Below are 19,624 nucleotides of genomic sequence, written 5' to 3'. Positions count from 1 at the left end.
CTGCTTCTCCTGCATTCCCATGCTTACTATTCAGCACTGTGTGGTATTTCAGATGGCAGTATGTAACGCTAACACATTCAACATCACCAAGGCTCATTTCCTTTGCTCTAGTCTAATCACTCACCCAGGTTCCACATGCTCATGGTCTCAAGTAGCTGTTAGGACATGTGCTCTTTTCTGCCTCTCTAAACTATAAGGAAAATGTGTCAGGCTATTACAGTAATTATCACTTGCTCTACCACAGTAGTAAATGTGCTTTGAAATTGCCAATCAAATATTGTTTTCTGCCTAGAATCACACCATGAGTCTGTGTGCACACAGGAATTGTTGTCAGAGATTTAATTTGTGTTGCTCTTGTTCTGTAAGACTTGCACTCGTAGGAAAGGGGCAGCTTGTTTTCTAGAACTGTGATGGTTAGCATTCAGCACAAATCACTATCTCACAGATGAGAGGCAAATGGTAACACATTTGAAAACAGCAGGGTAGATTTTCCTTCCACTCCTGCAATGGGTGAGGTAGTTCCTACATGTTCAAAACTCCAATTAACCCTTACCACAGGTGATCTTACATACATCTCTGCAATCTTCATGCAGTTGTGTAAGCGTCCATGCAGATCTCTCTTGCACCTGACAATACACAGTCTCCAGAAACACACTCTTAGCACACAGGCAGCTGCTTCTCCTGCATTCCCATGCTTACTATTCAGCACTGTGTGGTATTTCAGATGACAGTGTGTAACGCTAACACATTCAACATCACCAAGGCTCATTTCCTTTGCTCTAGTCTAATCACTCACCCAGTAGCTGTTAGGACATGTGCTCTTTTCTGCCTCTCTAAACTATAAGGGAAATGTGTCAGGCTGTTACAGTAATTATCACTTGCTCTACCACAGTAGTAAATGTGCTTTGAAATTGCCAATCAAATATCGTTTTCTGCCTAGAATCACACCATGAGTCTGTGTGCACACAGGAATTGTTGTCAGAGATTTAATTTGTGTTGCTCTTGTTCTGTAAGACTTGCATTCGTAGGAAAGGGGCAGCTTGTTTTCTTGAACTGTGATGGTTAGCATTCAGCACAAATCACTATCTCACAGATGAGAGGCAAATGGTAACACATTTGAAAACAGCAGGGTAGATTTTCCTTCCACTCCTGCAATGGGTGAGGTAGTTCCTACATGTTCAAAACTCCAATTAATCCTTACCACAGGTGATCTTACATACATCTCTGCAGTCTTCATGCAGTTGTGCAAGCGTCCATGCAGATCTCTCTTGCACCTGACAATACACAGTCTCCAGAAACACACTCTTAGCACACAGGCAGCTGCTTCTCCTGCATTCCCATGCTTACTATTCAGCACTGTGAGGTATTTCAGATAGCAGTGTGTAACGCTAACACATTCAACATCACCAAGGCTCATTTCCTTTGCTCTAGTCTAATCACTCACCCAGGTTCCACATGCTCATGGTCTCAAGTAGCTGTTAGGACATGTGCTCTTTTCTGCCTCTCTAAACTATAAGGAAAATGTGTCAGGCTGTTACAGTAATTATCACTTGCTCTACCACAGTAGTAAATGTGCTTTGAAATTGCCAATCAAATATCGTTTCCTGCCTAGAATCACACCATGAGTCTGTGTGCACACAGGAATTGTTGTCAGAGAATTAATTTGTGTTGTGCTTGTTCTGTAAGACTTGCACTCGTAGGAAAGGGGCAGCTTGTTTTCTTGAACTGTGATGGTTAGCATTCAGCACAAATCACTATCTCACAGATGAGAGGCAAATGGTAACACATTTGAAAAAAACAGGGTAGATTTTCCTTCCACTCCTGCAATGGGTGAGGTAGTTCCTACATGTTCAAAACTCCAATTAACCCTTACCACAGGTGATCTTACATACATCTCTGCAGTCTTCATGCAGTTGTGTAAGCGTCCATGCAGATCTCTCTTGCACCTGACAATACACAGTCTCCAGAAACACACTCTTAGCACACAGGCAGCTGCTTCTCCTGCATTCCCATGCTTACTATTCAGCACTGTGTGGTATTTCAGATGGCAGTGTGTAACGCTAACACATTCAACATCACCAAGGCTCATTTCCTTTGCTCTAGTCTAATCACTCACCCAGGTTCCACATGCTCATGGTCTCAAGTAGCTGTTAGGACATGTGCTCTTTTCTGCCTCTCTAAACTATAAGGAAAATGTGTCAGGCTGTTACAGTAATTATCACTTGCTCTACCACAGTAGTAAATGGGCTTTGAAATTGCCAATCAAATATCGTTTTCTGCCTAGAATCACACCATGAGTCTGTGTGCACACAGGAATTGTTGTCAGAGATTTAATTTGTGTTGCTCTTGTTCTGTAAGACTTGCATTCGTAGGAAAGGGGCAGCTTGTTTTCTTGAACTGTGATGGTTAGAATTCAGCACAAATCACTATCTCACAGATGAGAGGCAAATGGTAACACATTTGAAAACAGCAGGGTAGATTTTCCTTCCACTCCTGCAATGGGTGAGGTAGTTCCTACATGTTCAAAACTCCAATTAATCCTTACCACAGGTGATCTTACATACATCTCTGCAGTCTTCATGCAGTTGTGCAAGCGTCCATGCAGATCTCTCTTGCACCTGACAATACACAGTCTCCAGAAACACACTCTTAGCACACAGGCAGCTGCTTCTCCTGCATTCCCATGCTTACTATTCAGCACTGTGAGGTAGTTCAGATAGCAGTGTGTAACGCTAACACATTCAACATCACCAAGGCTCATTTCCTTTGCTCTAGTCTAATCACTCACCCAGGTTCCACATGCTCATGGTCTCAAGTAGCTGTTAGGACATGTGCTCTTTTCTGCCTCTCTAAACTATAAGGAAAATGTGTCAGGCTGTTACAGTAATTATCACTTGCTCTACCACAGTAGTAAATGTGCTTTGCAATTGCCAATCAAATATCGTTTTCTGCCTAGAATCACACCATGAGTCTGTGTGCACACAGGAATTGTTGTCAGAGATTTAATTTGTGTTGCTCTTGTTCTGTAAGACTTGCACTCGTAGGAAAGGGGCAGCTTGTTTTCTTGAACTGTGATGGTTAGCATTCAGCACAAATCACTATCTCACAAATGAGAGGCAAATGGTAACACATTTGAAAACAACAGGGTAGATTTTCCTTCCACTCCTTTAATGGGTGAGGTAGTTCCTACATGGTAAAAACTCCAATTAACCCTTACCACAGGTGATCTTACATACATCTCTGCAGTCTTCATGCAGTTGTGTAAGCGTCCATGCAGATCTCTCTGGCACCTGACAATACACAGTCTCCAGAAACACACTCTCAGCACACAGGCAGCTGCTTCTCCTGCATTCCCATGCTTACTATTCAGCACTGTGTGGTATTTCAGATGGCAGTATGTAACGCTAACACATTCAACATCACCAAGGCTCATTTCCTTTGCTCTAGTCTAATCACTCACCCAGGTTCCACATGCTCATGGTCTCAAGTAGCTGTTAGGACATGTGCTCTTTTCTGCCTCTCTAAACTATAAGGAAAATGTGTCAGGCTATTACAGTAATTATCACTTGCTCTACCACAGTAGTAAATGTGCTTTGAAATTGCCAATCAAATATTGTTTTCTGCCTAGAATCACACCATGAGTCTGTGTGCACACAGGAATTGTTGTCAGAGATTTAATTCGTGTTGCTCTTGTTCTGTAAGACTTGCACTCGTAGGAAAGGGGCAGCTTGTTTTCTTGAACTGTGATGGTTAGCATTCAGCACAAATCACTATCTCACAGATGAGAGGCAAATGGTAACACATTTGAAAACAGCAGGGTAGATTTTCCTTCCACTCCTGCAATGGGTGAGGTAGTTCCTACATGTTCAAAACTCCAATTAACCCTTACCACAGGTGATCTTACATACATCTCTGCAATCTTCATGCAGTTGTGTAAGCGTCCATGCAGATCTCTCTTGCACCTGACAATACACAGTCTCCAGAAACACACTCTTAGCACACAGGCAGCTGCTTCTCCTGCATTCCCATGCTTACTATTCAGCACTGTGTGGTATTTCAGATGGCAGTGTGTAACGCTAACACATTCAACATCACCAAGGCTCATTTCCTTTGCTCTAGTCTAATCACTCACCCAGTAGCTGTTAGGACATGTGCTCTTTTCTGCCTCTCTAAACTATAAGGAAAATGTGTCAGGCTGTTACAGTAATTATCACTTGCTCTACCACAGTAGTAAATGTGCTTTGAAATTGCCAATCAAATATTGTTTTCTGCCTAGAATCACACCATGAGTCTGTGTGCACACAGGAATTGTTGTCAGAGATTTAATTTGTGTTGCTCTTGTTCTGTAAGACTTGCATTTGTAGGAAAGGGGCAGCTTGTTTTCTTGAACTGTGATGGTTAGCATTCAGCACAAATCACTATCTCACAGATGAGAGGCAAATGGTAACACATTTGAAAACAGCAGGGTAGATTTTCCTTCCACTCCTGCAATGGGTGAGGTAGTTCCTACATGTTCAAAACTCCAATTAATCCTTACCACAGGTGACCTTACATACATCTCTGCAGTCTTCATGCAGTTGTGCAAGCGTCCATGCAGATCTCTCTTGCACCTGACAATACACAGTCTCCAGAAACACACTCTTAGCACACAGGCAGCTGCTTCTCCTGCATTCCCATGCTTACTATTCAGCACTGTGAGGTATTTCAGATAGCAGTGTGTAACGCTAACACATTCAACATCACCAAGGCTCATTTCCTTTGCTCTAGTCTAATCACTCACCCAGGTTCCACATGCTCATGGTCTCAAGTAGCTGTTAGGACATGTGCTCTTTTCTGCCTCTCTAAACTATAAGGAAAATGTGTCAGGCTGTTACAGTAATTATCACTTGCTCTACCACAGTAGTAAATGTGCTTTGCAATTGCCAATCAAATATCGTTTTCTGCCTAGAATCACACCATGAGTCTGTGTGCACACAGGAATTGTTGTCAGAGATTTAATTTGTGTTGCTCTTGTTCTGTAAGACTTGCACTCGTAGGAAAGGGGCAGCTTGTTTTCTTGAACTGTGATGGTTAGCATTCAGCACAAATCACTATCTCACAGATGAGAGGCAAATGGTAACACATTTGAAAACAACAGGGTAGATTTTCCTTCCACTCCTTTAATGGGTGAGGTAGTTCCTACATGGTAAAAACTCCAATTAACCCTTACCACAGGTGATCTTACATACATCTCTGCAGTCTTCATGCAGTTGTGTAAGCGTCCATGCAGATCTCTCTTGCACCTGACAATACACAGTCTCCAGAAACACACTCTCAGCACACAGGCAGCTGCTTCTCCTGCATTCCCATGCTTACTATTCAGCACTGTGTGGTATTTCAGATGGCAGTATGTAACGCTAACACATTCAACATCACCAAGGCTCATTTCCTTTGCTCTAGTCTAATCACTCACCCAGGTTCCACATGCTCATGGTCTCAAGTAGCTGTTAGGACATGTGCTCTTTTCTGCCTCTCTAAACTATAAGGAAAATGTGTCAGGCTATTACAGTAATTATCACTTGCTCTACCACAGTAGTAAATGTGCTTTGAAATTGCCAATCAAATATTGTTTTCTGCCTAGAATCACACCATGAGTCTGTGTGCACACAGGAATTGTTGTCAGAGATTTAATTTGTGTTGCTCTTGTTCTGTAAGACTTGCACTCGTAGGAAAGGGGCAGCTTGTTTTCTTGAACTGTGATGGTTAGCATTCAGCACAAATCACTATCTCACAGATGAGAGGCAAATGGTAACACATTTGAAAACAGCAGGGTAGATTTTCCTTCCACTCCTGCAATGGGTGAGGTAGTTCCTACATGTTCAAAACTCCAATTAACCCTTACCACAGGTGATCTTACATACATCTCTGCAATCTTCATGCAGTTGTGTAAGCGTCCATGCAGATCTCTCTTGCACCTGACAATACACAGTCTCCAGAAACACACTCTTAGCACACAGGCAGCTGCTTCTCCTGCATTCCCATGCTTACTATTCAGCACTGTGTGGTATTTCAGATGACAGTGTGTAACGCTAACACATTCAACATCACCAAGGCTCATTTCCTTTGCTCTAGTCTAATCACTCACCCAGTAGCTGTTAGGACATGTGCTCTTTTCTGCCTCTCTAAACTATAAGGGAAATGTGTCAGGCTGTTACAGTAATTATCACTTGCTCTACCACAGTAGTAAATGTGCTTTGAAATTGCCAATCAAATATCGTTTTCTGCCTAGAATCACACCATGAGTCTGTGTGCACACAGGAATTGTTGTCAGAGATTTAATTTGTGTTGCTCTTGTTCTGTAAGACTTGCATTCGTAGGAAAGGGGCAGCTTGTTTTCTTGAACTGTGATGGTTAGCATTCAGCACAAATCACTATCTCACAGATGAGAGGCAAATGGTAACACATTTGAAAACAGCAGGGTAGATTTTCCTTCCACTCCTGCAATGGGTGAGGTAGTTCCTACATGTTCAAAACTCCAATTAATCCTTACCACAGGTGATCTTACATACATCTCTGCAGTCTTCATGCAGTTGTGCAAGCGTCCATGCAGATCTCTCTTGCACCTGACAATACACAGTCTCCAGAAACACACTCTTAGCACACAGGCAGCTGCTTCTCCTGCATTCCCATGCTTACTATTCAGCACTGTGAGGTATTTCAGATAGCAGTGTGTAACGCTAACACATTCAACATCACCAAGGCTCATTTCCTTTGCTCTAGTCTAATCACTCACCCAGGTTCCACATGCTCATGGTCTCAAGTAGCTGTTAGGACATGTGCTCTTTTCTGCCTCTCTAAACTATAAGGAAAATGTGTCAGGCTGTTACAGTAATTATCACTTGCTCTACCACAGTAGTAAATGTGCTTTGAAATTGCCAATCAAATATCGTTTCCTGCCTAGAATCACACCATGAGTCTGTGTGCACACAGGAATTGTTGTCAGAGATTTAATTTGTGTTGTGCTTGTTCTGTAAGACTTGCACTCGTAGGAAAGGGGCAGCTTGTTTTCTTGAACTGTGATGGTTAGCATTCAGCACAAATCACTATCTCACAGATGAGAGGCAAATGGTAACACATTTGAAAAAAACAGGGTAGATTTTCCTTCCACTCCTGCAATGGGTGAGGTAGTTCCTACATGTTCAAAACTCCAATTAACCCTTACCACAGGTGATCTTACATACATCTCTGCAGTCTTCATGCAGTTGTGTAAGCGTCCATGCAGATCTCTCTTGCACCTGACAATACACAGTCTCCAGAAACACACTCTTAGCACACAGGCAGCTGCTTCTCCTGCATTCCCATGCTTACTATTCAGCACTGTGTGGTATTTCAGATGGCAGTGTGTAACGCTAACACATTCAACATCACCAAGGCTCATTTCCTTTGCTCTAGTCTAATCACTCACCCAGGTTCCACATGCTCATGGTCTCAAGTAGCTGTTAGGACATGTGCTCTTTTCTGCCTCTCTAAACTATAAGGAAAATGTGTCAGGCTGTTACAGTAATTATCACTTGCTCTACCACAGTAGTAAATGGGCTTTGAAATTGCCAATCAAATATCGTTTTCTGCCTAGAATCACACCATGAGTCTGTGTGCACACAGGAATTGTTGTCAGAGATTTAATTTGTGTTGCTCTTGTTCTGTAAGACTTGCATTCGTAGGAAAGGGGCAGCTTGTTTTCTTGAACTGTGATGGTTAGAATTCAGCACAAATCACTATCTCACAGATGAGAGGCAAATGGTAACACATTTGAAAACAGCAGGGTAGATTTTCCTTCCACTCCTGCAATGGGTGAGGTAGTTCCTACATGTTCAAAACTCCAATTAATCCTTACCACAGGTGATCTTACATACATCTCTGCAGTCTTCATGCAGTTGTGCAAGCGTCCATGCAGATCTCTCTTGCACCTGACAATACACAGTCTCCAGAAACACACTCTTAGCACACAGGCAGCTGCTTCTCCTGCATTCCCATGCTTACTATTCAGCACTGTGAGGTATTTCAGATAGCAGTGTGTAACGCTAACACATTCAACATCACCAAGGCTCATTTCCTTTGCTCTAGTCTAATCACTCACCCAGGTTCCACATGCTCATGGTCTCAAGTAGCTGTTAGGACATGTGCTCTTTTCTGCCTCTCTAAACTATAAGGAAAATGTGTCAGGCTGTTACAGTAATTATCACTTGCTCTACCACAGTAGTAAATGTGCTTTGCAATTGCCAATCAAATATCGTTTTCTGCCTAGAATCACACCATGAGTCTGTGTGCACACAGGAATTGTTGTCAGAGATTTAATTTGTGTTGCTCTTGTTCTGTAAGACTTGCACTCGTAGGAAAGGGGCAGCTTGTTTTCTTGAACTGTGATGGTTAGCATTCAGCACAAATCACTATCTCACAAATGAGAGGCAAATGGTAACACATTTGAAAACAACAGGGTAGATTTTCCTTCCACTCCTTTAATGGGTGAGGTAGTTCCTACATGGTAAAAACTCCAATTAACCCTTACCACAGGTGATCTTACATACATCTCTGCAGTCTTCATGCAGTTGTGTAAGCGTCCATGCAGATCTCTCTGGCACCTGACAATACACAGTCTCCAGAAACACACTCTCAGCACACAGGCAGCTGCTTCTCCTGCATTCCCATGCTTACTATTCAGCACTGTGTGGTATTTCAGATGGCAGTATGTAACGCTAACACATTCAACATCACCAAGGCTCATTTCCTTTGCTCTAGTCTAATCACTCACCCAGGTTCCACATGCTCATGGTCTCAAGTAGCTGTTAGGACATGTGCTCTTTTCTGCCTCTCTAAACTATAAGGAAAATGTGTCAGGCTGTTACAGTAATTATCACTTGCTCTACCACAGTAGTAAATGTGCTTTGAAATTGCCAATCAAATATTGTTTTCTGCCTAGAATCACACCATGAGTCTGTGTGCACACAGGAATTGTTGTCAGAGATTTAATTTGTGTTGCTCTTGTTCTGTAAGACTTGCACTCGTAGGAAAGGGGCAGCTTGTTTTCTTGAACTGTGATGGTTAGCATTCAGCACAAATCACTATCTCACAGATGAGAGGCAAATGGTAACACATTTGAAAACAGCAGGGTAGATTTTCCTTCCACTCCTGCAATGGGTGAGGTAGTTCCTACATGTTCAAAACTCCAATTAATCCTTACCACAGGTGATCTTACATACATCTCTGCAGTCTTCATGCAGTTGTGTAAGCGTCCATGCAGATCTTTCTTGCACCTGACAATACACAGTCTCCAGAAACACACTCTTAGCACACTGGCAGCTGCTTCTCCTGCATTCCCATGCTTACTATTCAGCACTGTGAGGTATTTCAGATAGCAGTGTGTAACGCTAACACATTCAACATCACCAAGGCTCATTTCCTTTGCTCTAGTCTAATCACTCACCCAGGTTCCACATGCTCATGGTCTCAAGTAGCTGTTAGGACATGTGCTCTTTTCTGCCTCTCTAAACTATAAGGAAAATGTGTCAGGCTGTTACAGTAATTATCACTTGCTCTACCACAGTAGTAAATGTGCTTTGAAATTGCCAATCAAATATTGTTTTCTGCCTAGAATCACACCATGAGTCTGTGTGCACACAGGAATTGTTGTCAGAGATTTAATTTGTGTTGCTCTTGTTCTGTAAGACTTGCATTTGTAGGAAAGGGGCAGCTTGTTTTCTTGAACTGTGATGGTTAGCATTCAGCACAAATCACTATCTCACAGATGAGAGGCAAATGGTAACACATTTGAAAACAGCAGGGTAGATTTTCCTTCCACTCCTGCAATGGGTGAGGTAGTTCCTACATGTTCAAAACTCCAATTAATCCTTACCACAGGTGACCTTACATACATCTCTGCAGTCTTCATGCAGTTGTGCAAGCGTCCATGCAGATCTCTCTTGCACCTGACAATACACAGTCTCCAGAAACACACTCTTAGCACACAGGCAGCTGCTTCTCCTGCATTCCCATGCTTACTATTCAGCACTGTGAGGTATTTCAGATAGCAGTGTGTAACGCTAACACATTCAACATCACCAAGGCTCATTTCCTTTGCTCTAGTCTAATCACTCACCCAGGTTCCACATGCTCATGGTCTCAAGTAGCTGTTAGGACATGTGCTCTTTTCTGCCTCTCTAAACTATAAGGAAAATGTGTCAGGCTGTTACAGTAATTATCACTTGCTCTACCACAGTAGTAAATGTGCTTTGCAATTGCCAATCAAATATCGTTTTCTGCCTAGAATCACACCATGAGTCTGTGTGCACACAGGAATTGTTGTCAGAGATTTAATTTGTGTTGCTCTTGTTCTGTAAGACTTGCACTCGTAGGAATGGGGCAGCTTGTTTTCTTGAACTGTGATGGTTAGCATTCAGCACAAATCACTATCTCACAGATGAGAGGCAAATGGTAACACATTTGAAAACAACAGGGTAGATTTTCCTTCCACTCCTTTAATGGGTGAGGTAGTTCCTACATGGTAAAAACTCCAATTAACCCTTACCACAGGTGATCTTACATACATCTCTGCAGTCTTCATGCAGTTGTGTAAGCGTCCATGCAGATCTCTCTTGCACCTGACAATACACAGTCTCCAGAAACACACTCTCAGCACACAGGCAGCTGCTTCTCCTGCATTCCCATGCTTACTATTCAGCACTGTGTGGTATTTCAGATGGCAGTATGTAACGCTAACACATTCAACATCACCAAGGCTCATTTCCTTTGCTCTAGTCTAATCACTCACCCAGGTTCCACATGCTCATGGTCTCAAGTAGCTGTTAGGACATGTGCTCTTTTCTGCCTCTCTAAACTATAAGGAAAATGTGTCAGGCTATTACAGTAATTATCACTTGCTCTACCACAGTAGTAAATGTGCTTTGAAATTGCCAATCAAATATTGTTTTCTGCCTAGAATCACACCATGAGTCTGTGTGCACACAGGAATTGTTGTCAGAGATTTAATTCGTGTTGCTCTTGTTCTGTAAGACTTGCACTCGTAGGAAAGGGGCAGCTTGTTTTCTTGAACTGTGATGGTTAGCATTCAGCACAAATCACTATCTCACAGATGAGAGGCAAATGGTAACACATTTGAAAACAGCAGGGTAGATTTTCCTTCCACTCCTGCAATGGGTGAGGTAGTTCCTACATGTTCAAAACTCCAATTAACCCTTACCACAGGTGATCTTACATACATCTCTGCAATCTTCATGCAGTTGTGTAAGCGTCCATGCAGATCTCTCTTGCACCTGACAATACACAGTCTCCAGAAACACACTCTTAGCACACAGGCAGCTGCTTCTCCTGCATTCCCATGCTTACTATTCAGCACTGTGTGGTATTTCAGATGGCAGTGTGTAACGCTAACACATTCAACATCACCAAGGCTCATTTCCTTTGCTCTAGTCTAATCACTCACCCAGTAGCTGTTAGGACATGTGCTCTTTTCTGCCTCTCTAAACTATAAGGAAAATGTGTCAGGCTGTTACAGTAATTATCACTTGCTCTACCACAGTAGTAAATGTGCTTTGAAATTGCCAATCAAATATTGTTTTCTGCCTAGAATCACACCATGAGTCTGTGTGCACACAGGAATTGTTGTCAGAGATTTAATTTGTGTTGCTCTTGTTCTGTAAGACTTGCATTTGTAGGAAAGGGGCAGCTTGTTTTCTTGAACTGTGATGGTTAGCATTCAGCACAAATCACTATCTCACAGATGAGAGGCAAATGGTAACACATTTGAAAACAGCAGGGTAGATTTTCCTTCCACTCCTGCAATGGGTGAGGTAGTTCCTACATGTTCAAAACTCCAATTAATCCTTACCACAGGTGACCTTACATACATCTCTGCAGTCTTCATGCAGTTGTGCAAGCGTCCATGCAGATCTCTCTTGCACCTGACAATACACAGTCTCCAGAAACACACTCTTAGCACACAGGCAGCTGCTTCTCCTGCATTCCCATGCTTACTATTCAGCACTGTGAGGTATTTCAGATAGCAGTGTGTAACGCTAACACATTCAACATCACCAAGGCTCATTTCCTTTGCTCTAGTCTAATCACTCACCCAGGTTCCACATGCTCATGGTCTCAAGTAGCTGTTAGGACATGTGCTCTTTTCTGCCTCTCTAAACTATAAGGAAAATGTGTCAGGCTGTTACAGTAATTATCACTTGCTCTACCACAGTAGTAAATGTGCTTTGCAATTGCCAATCAAATATCGTTTTCTGCCTAGAATCACACCATGAGTCTGTGTGCACACAGGAATTGTTGTCAGAGATTTAATTTGTGTTGCTCTTGTTCTGTAAGACTTGCACTCGTAGGAAAGGGGCAGCTTGTTTTCTTGAACTGTGATGGTTAGCATTCAGCACAAATCACTATCTCACAGATGAGAGGCAAATGGTAACACATTTGAAAACAACAGGGTAGATTTTCCTTCCACTCCTTTAATGGGTGAGGTAGTTCCTACATGGTAAAAACTCCAATTAACCCTTACCACAGGTGATCTTACATACATCTCTGCAGTCTTCATGCAGTTGTGTAAGCGTCCATGCAGATCTCTCTTGCACCTGACAATACACAGTCTCCAGAAACACACTCTCAGCACACAGGCAGCTGCTTCTCCTGCATTCCCATGCTTACTATTCAGCACTGTGTGGTATTTCAGATGGCAGTATGTAACGCTAACACATTCAACATCACCAAGGCTCATTTCCTTTGCTCTAGTCTAATCACTCACCCAGGTTCCACATGCTCATGGTCTCAAGTAGCTGTTAGGACATGTGCTCTTTTCTGCCTCTCTAAACTATAAGGAAAATGTGTCAGGCTATTACAGTAATTATCACTTGCTCTACCACAGTAGTAAATGTGCTTTGAAATTGCCAATCAAATATTGTTTTCTGCCTAGAATCACACCATGAGTCTGTGTGCACACAGGAATTGTTGTCAGAGATTTAATTTGTGTTGCTCTTGTTCTGTAAGACTTGCACTCGTAGGAAAGGGGCAGCTTGTTTTCTAGAACTGTGATGGTTAGCATTCAGCACAAATCACTATCTCACAGATGAGAGGCAAATGGTAACACATTTGAAAACAGCAGGGTAGATTTTCCTTCCACTCCTGCAATGGGTGAGGTAGTTCCTACATGTTCAAAACTCCAATTAACCCTTACCACAGGTGATCTTACATACATCTCTGCAATCTTCATGCAGTTGTGTAAGCGTCCATGCAGATCTCTCTTGCACCTGACAATACACAGTCTCCAGAAACACACTCTTAGCACACAGGCAGCTGCTTCTCCTGCATTCCCATGCTTACTATTCAGCACTGTGTGGTATTTCAGATGACAGTGTGTAACGCTAACACATTCAACATCACCAAGGCTCATTTCCTTTGCTCTAGTCTAATCACTCACCCAGTAGCTGTTAGGACATGTGCTCTTTTCTGCCTCTCTAAACTATAAGGGAAATGTGTCAGGCTGTTACAGTAATTATCACTTGCTCTACCACAGTAGTAAATGTGCTTTGAAATTGCCAATCAAATATCGTTTTCTGCCTAGAATCACACCATGAGTCTGTGTGCACACAGGAATTGTTGTCAGAGATTTAATTTGTGTTGCTCTTGTTCTGTAAGACTTGCATTCGTAGGAAAGGGGCAGCTTGTTTTCTTGAACTGTGATGGTTAGCATTCAGCACAAATCACTATCTCACAGATGAGAGGCAAATGGTAACACATTTGAAAACAGCAGGGTAGATTTTCCTTCCACTCCTGCAATGGGTGAGGTAGTTCCTACATGTTCAAAACTCCAATTAATCCTTACCACAGGTGATCTTACATACATCTCTGCAGTCTTCATGCAGTTGTGCAAGCGTCCATGCAGATCTCTCTTGCACCTGACAATACACAGTCTCCAGAAACACACTCTTAGCACACAGGCAGCTGCTTCTCCTGCATTCCCATGCTTACTATTCAGCACTGTGAGGTATTTCAGATAGCAGTGTGTAACGCTAACACATTCAACATCACCAAGGCTCATTTCCTTTGCTCTAGTCTAATCACTCACCCAGGTTCCACATGCTCATGGTCTCAAGTAGCTGTTAGGACATGTGCTCTTTTCTGCCTCTCTAAACTATAAGGAAAATGTGTCAGGCTGTTACAGTAATTATCACTTGCTCTACCACAGTAGTAAATGTGCTTTGAAATTGCCAATCAAATATCGTTTCCTGCCTAGAATCACACCATGAGTCTGTGTGCACACAGGAATTGTTGTCAGAGAATTAATTTGTGTTGTGCTTGTTCTGTAAGACTTGCACTCGTAGGAAAGGGGCAGCTTGTTTTCTTGAACTGTGATGGTTAGCATTCAGCACAAATCACTATCTCACAGATGAGAGGCAAATGGTAACACATTTGAAAAAAACAGGGTAGATTTTCCTTCCACTCCTGCAATGGGTGAGGTAGTTCCTACATGTTCAAAACTCCAATTAACCCTTACCACAGGTGATCTTACATACATCTCTGCAGTCTTCATGCAGTTGTGTAAGCGTCCATGCAGATCTCTCTTGCACCTGACAATACACAGTCTCCAGAAACACACTCTTAGCACACAGGCAGCTGCTTCTCCTGCATTCCCATGCTTACTATTCAGCACTGTGTGGTATTTCAGATGGCAGTGTGTAACGCTAACACATTCAACATCACCAAGGCTCATTTCCTTTGCTCTAGTCTAATCACTCACCCAGGTTCCACATGCTCATGGTCTCAAGTAGCTGTTAGGACATGTGCTCTTTTCTGCCTCTCTAAACTATAAGGAAAATGTGTCAGGCTGTTACAGTAATTATCACTTGCTCTACCACAGTAGTAAATGGGCTTTGAAATTGCCAATCAAATATCGTTTTCTGCCTAGAATCACACCATGAGTCTGTGTGCACACAGGAATTGTTGTCAGAGATTTAATTTGTGTTGCTCTTGTTCTGTAAGACTTGCATTCGTAGGAAAGGGGCAGCTTGTTTTCTTGAACTGTGATGGTTAGAATTCAGCACAAATCACTATCTCACAGATGAGAGGCAAATGGTAACACATTTGAAAACAGCAGGGTAGATTTTCCTTCCACTCCTGCAATGGGTGAGGTAGTTCCTACATGTTCAAAACTCCAATTAATCCTTACCACAGGTGATCTTACATACATCTCTGCAGTCTTCATGCAGTTGTGCAAGCGTCCATGCAGATCTCTCTTGCACCTGACAATACACAGTCTCCAGAAACACACTCTTAGCACACAGGCAGCTGCTTCTCCTGCATTCCCATGCTTACTATTCAGCACTGTGAGGTAGTTCAGATAGCAGTGTGTAACGCTAACACATTCAACATCACCAAGGCTCATTTCCTTTGCTCTAGTCTAATCACTCACCCAGGTTCCACATGCTCATGGTCTCAAGTAGCTGTTAGGACATGTGCTCTTTTCTGCCTCTCTAAACTATAAGGAAAATGTGTCAGGCTGTTACAGTAATTATCACTTGCTCTACCACAGTAGTAAATGTGCTTTGCAATTGCCAATCAAATATCGTTTTCTGCCTAGAATCACACCATGAGTCTGTGTGCACACAGGAATTGTTGTCAGAGATTTAATTTGTGTTGCTCTTGTTCTGTAAGACTTGCACTCGTAGGAAAGGGGCAGCTTGTTTTCTTGAACTGTGATGGTTAGCATTCAGCACAAATCACTATCTCACAAATGAGAGGCAAATGGTAACACATTTGAAAACAACAGGGTAGATTTTCCTTCCACTCCTTTAATGGGTGAGGTAGTTCCTACATGGTAAAAACTCCAATTAACCCTTACCACAGGTGATCTTACATACATCTCTGCAGTCTTCATGCAGTTGTGTAAGCGTCCATGCAGATCTCTCTGGCACCTGACAATACACAGTCTCCAGAAACACACTCTCAGCACACAGGCAGCTGCTTCTCCTGCATTCCCATGCTTACTATTCAGCACTGTGTGGTATTTCAGATGGCAGTATGTAACGCTAACACATTCAACATCACCAAGGCTCATTTCCTTTGCTCTAGTCTAATCACTCACCCAGGTTCCACATGCTCATGGTCTCAAGTAGCTGTTAGGACATGTGCTCTTTTCTGCCTCTCTAAACTATAAGGAAAATGTGTCAGGCTATTACAGTAATTATCACTTGCTCTACCACAGTAGTAAATGTGCTTTGAAATTGCCAATCAAATATTGTTTTCTGCCTAGAATCACACCATGAGTCTGTGTGCACACAGGAATTGTTGTCAGAGATTTAATTCGTGTTGCTCTTGTTCTGTAAGACTTGCACTCGTAGGAAAGGGGCAGCTTGTTTTCTTGAACTGTGATGGTTAGCATTCAGCACAAATCACTATCTCACAGATGAGAGGCAAATGGTAACACATTTGAAAACAGCAGGGTAGATTTTCCTTCCACTCCTGCAATGGGTGAGGTAGTTCCTACATGTTCAAAACTCCAATTAACCCTTACCACAGGTGATCTTACATACATCTCTGCAATCTTCATGCAGTTGTGTAAGCGTCCATGCAGATCTCTCTTGCACCTGACAATACACAGTCTCCAGAAACACACTCTTAGCACACAGGCAGCTGCTTCTCCTGCATTCCCATGCTTACTATTCAGCACTGTGTGGTATTTCAGATGGCAGTGTGTAACGCTAACACATTCAACATCACCAAGGCTCATTTCCTTTGCTCTAGTCTAATCACTCACCCAGTAGCTGTTAGGACATGTGCTCTTTTCTGCCTCTCTAAACTATAAGGAAAATGTGTCAGGCTGTTACAGTAATTATCACTTGCTCTACCACAGTAGTAAATGTGCTTTGAAATTGCCAATCAAATATTGTTTTCTGCCTAGAATCACACCATGAGTCTGTGTGCACACAGGAATTGTTGTCAGAGATTTAATTTGTGTTGCTCTTGTTCTGTAAGACTTGCATTTGTAGGAAAGGGGCAGCTTGTTTTCTTGAACTGTGATGGTTAGCATTCAGCACAAATCACTATCTCACAGATGAGAGGCAAATGGTAACACATTTGAAAACAGCAGGGTAGATTTTCCTTCCACTCCTGCAATGGGTGAGGTAGTTCCTACATGTTCAAAACTCCAATTAATCCTTACCACAGGTGACCTTACATACATCTCTGCAGTCTTCATGCAGTTGTGCAAGCGTCCATGCAGATCTCTCTTGCACCTGACAATACACAGTCTCCAGAAACACACTCTTAGCACACAGGCAGCTGCTTCTCCTGCATTCCCATGCTTACTATTCAGCACTGTGAGGTATTTCAGATAGCAGTGTGTAACGCTAACACATTCAACATCACCAAGGCTCATTTCCTTTGCTCTAGTCTAATCACTCACCCAGGTTCCACATGCTCATGGTCTCAAGTAGCTGTTAGGACATGTGCTCTTTTCTGCCTCTCTAAACTATAAGGAAAATGTGTCAGGCTGTTACAGTAATTATCACTTGCTCTACCACAGTAGTAAATGTGCTTTGCAATTGCCAATCAAATATCGTTTTCTGCCTAGAATCACACCATGAGTCTGTGTGCACACAGGAATTGTTGTCAGAGATTTAATTTGTGTTGCTCTTGTTCTGTAAGACTTGCACTCGTAGGAAAGGGGCAGCTTGTTTTCTTGAACTGTGATGGTTAGCATTCAGCACAAATCACTATCTCACAGATGAGAGGCAAATGGTAACACATTTGAAAACAACAGGGTAGATTTTCCTTCCACTCCTTTAATGGGTGAGGTAGTTCCTACATGGTAAAAACTCCAATTAACCCTTACCACAGGTGATCTTACATACATCTCTGCAGTCTTCATGCAGTTGTGTAAGCGTCCATGCAGATCTCTCTTGCACCTGACAATACACAGTCTCCAGAAACACACTCTCAGCACACAGGCAGCTGCTTCTCCTGCATTCCCATGCTTACTATTCAGCACTGTGTGGTATTTCAGATGGCAGTATGTAACGCTAACACATTCAACATCACCAAGGCTCATTTCCTTTGCTCTAGTCTAATCACTCACCCAGGTTCCACATGCTCATGGTCTCAAGTAGCTGTTAGGACATGTGCTCTTTTCTGCCTCTCTAAACTATAAGGAAAATGTGTCAGGCTATTACAGTAATTATCACTTGCTCTACCACAGTAGTAAATGTGCTTTGAAATTGCCAATCAAATATTGTTTTCTGCCTAGAATCACACCATGAGTCTGTGTGCACACAGGAATTGTTGTCAGAGATTTAATTTGTGTTGCTCTTGTTCTGTAAGACTTGCACTCGTAGGAAAGGGGCAGCTTGTTTTCTTGAACTGTGATGGTTAGCATTCAGCACAAATCACTATCTCACAGATGAGAGGCAAATGGTAACACATTTGAAAACAGCAGGGTAGATTTTCCTTCCACTCCTGCAATGGGTGAGGTAGTTCCTACATGTTCAAAACTCCAATTAACCCTTACCACAGGTGATCTTACATACATCTCTGCAATCTTCATGCAGTTGTGTAAGCGTCCATGCAGATCTCTCTTGCACCTGACAATACACAGTCTCCAGAAACACACTCTTAGCACACAGGCAGCTGCTTCTCCTGCATTCCCATGCTTACTATTCAGCACTGTGTGGTATTTCAGATGACAGTGTGTAACGCTAACACATTCAACATCACCAAGGCTCATTTCCTTTGCTCTAGTCTAATCACTCACCCAGTAGCTGTTAGGACATGTGCTCTTTTCTGCCTCTCTAAACTATAAGGGAAATGTGTCAGGCTGTTACAGTAATTATCACTTGCTCTACCACAGTAGTAAATGTGCTTTGAAATTGCCAATCAAATATCGTTTTCTGCCTAGAATCACACCATGAGTCTGTGTGCACACAGGAATTGTTGTCAGAGATTTAATTTGTGTTGCTCTTGTTCTGTAAGACTTGCATTCGTAGGAAAGGGGCAGCTTGTTTTCTTGAACTGTGATGGTTAGCATTCAGCACAAATCACTATCTCACAGATGAGAGGCAAATGGTAACACATTTGAAAACAGCAGGGTAGATTTTCCTTCCACTCCTGCAATGGGTGAGGTAGTTCCTACATGTTCAAAACTCCAATTAATCCTTACCACAGGTGATCTTACATACATCTCTGCAGTCTTCATGCAGTTGTGCAAGCGTCCATGCAGATCTCTCTTGCACCTGACAATACACAGTCTCCAGAAACACACTCTTAGCACACAGGCAGCTGCTTCTCCTGCATTCCCATGCTTACTATTCAGCACTGTGAGGTATTTCAGATAGCAGTGTGTAACGCTAACACATTCAACATCACCAAGGCTCATTTCCTTTGCTCTAGTCTAATCACTCACCCAGGTTCCACATGCTCATGGTCTCAAGTAGCTGTTAGGACATGTGCTCTTTTCTGCCTCTCTAAACTATAAGGAAAATGTGTCAGGCTGTTACAGTAATTATCACTTGCTCTACCACAGTAGTAAATGTGCTTTGAAATTGCCAATCAAATATCGTTTCCTGCCTAGAATCACACCATG

The sequence above is a fragment of the Triturus cristatus genome, chromosome 1_1 (assembly GCF_964204655.1).
Source record: "Triturus cristatus chromosome 1_1, aTriCri1.1, whole genome shotgun sequence".
Lineage (NCBI taxonomy): Eukaryota > Metazoa > Chordata > Amphibia > Caudata > Salamandridae > Triturus > Triturus cristatus.
Note: the sequence above shows the minus strand (reverse complement) of the source record.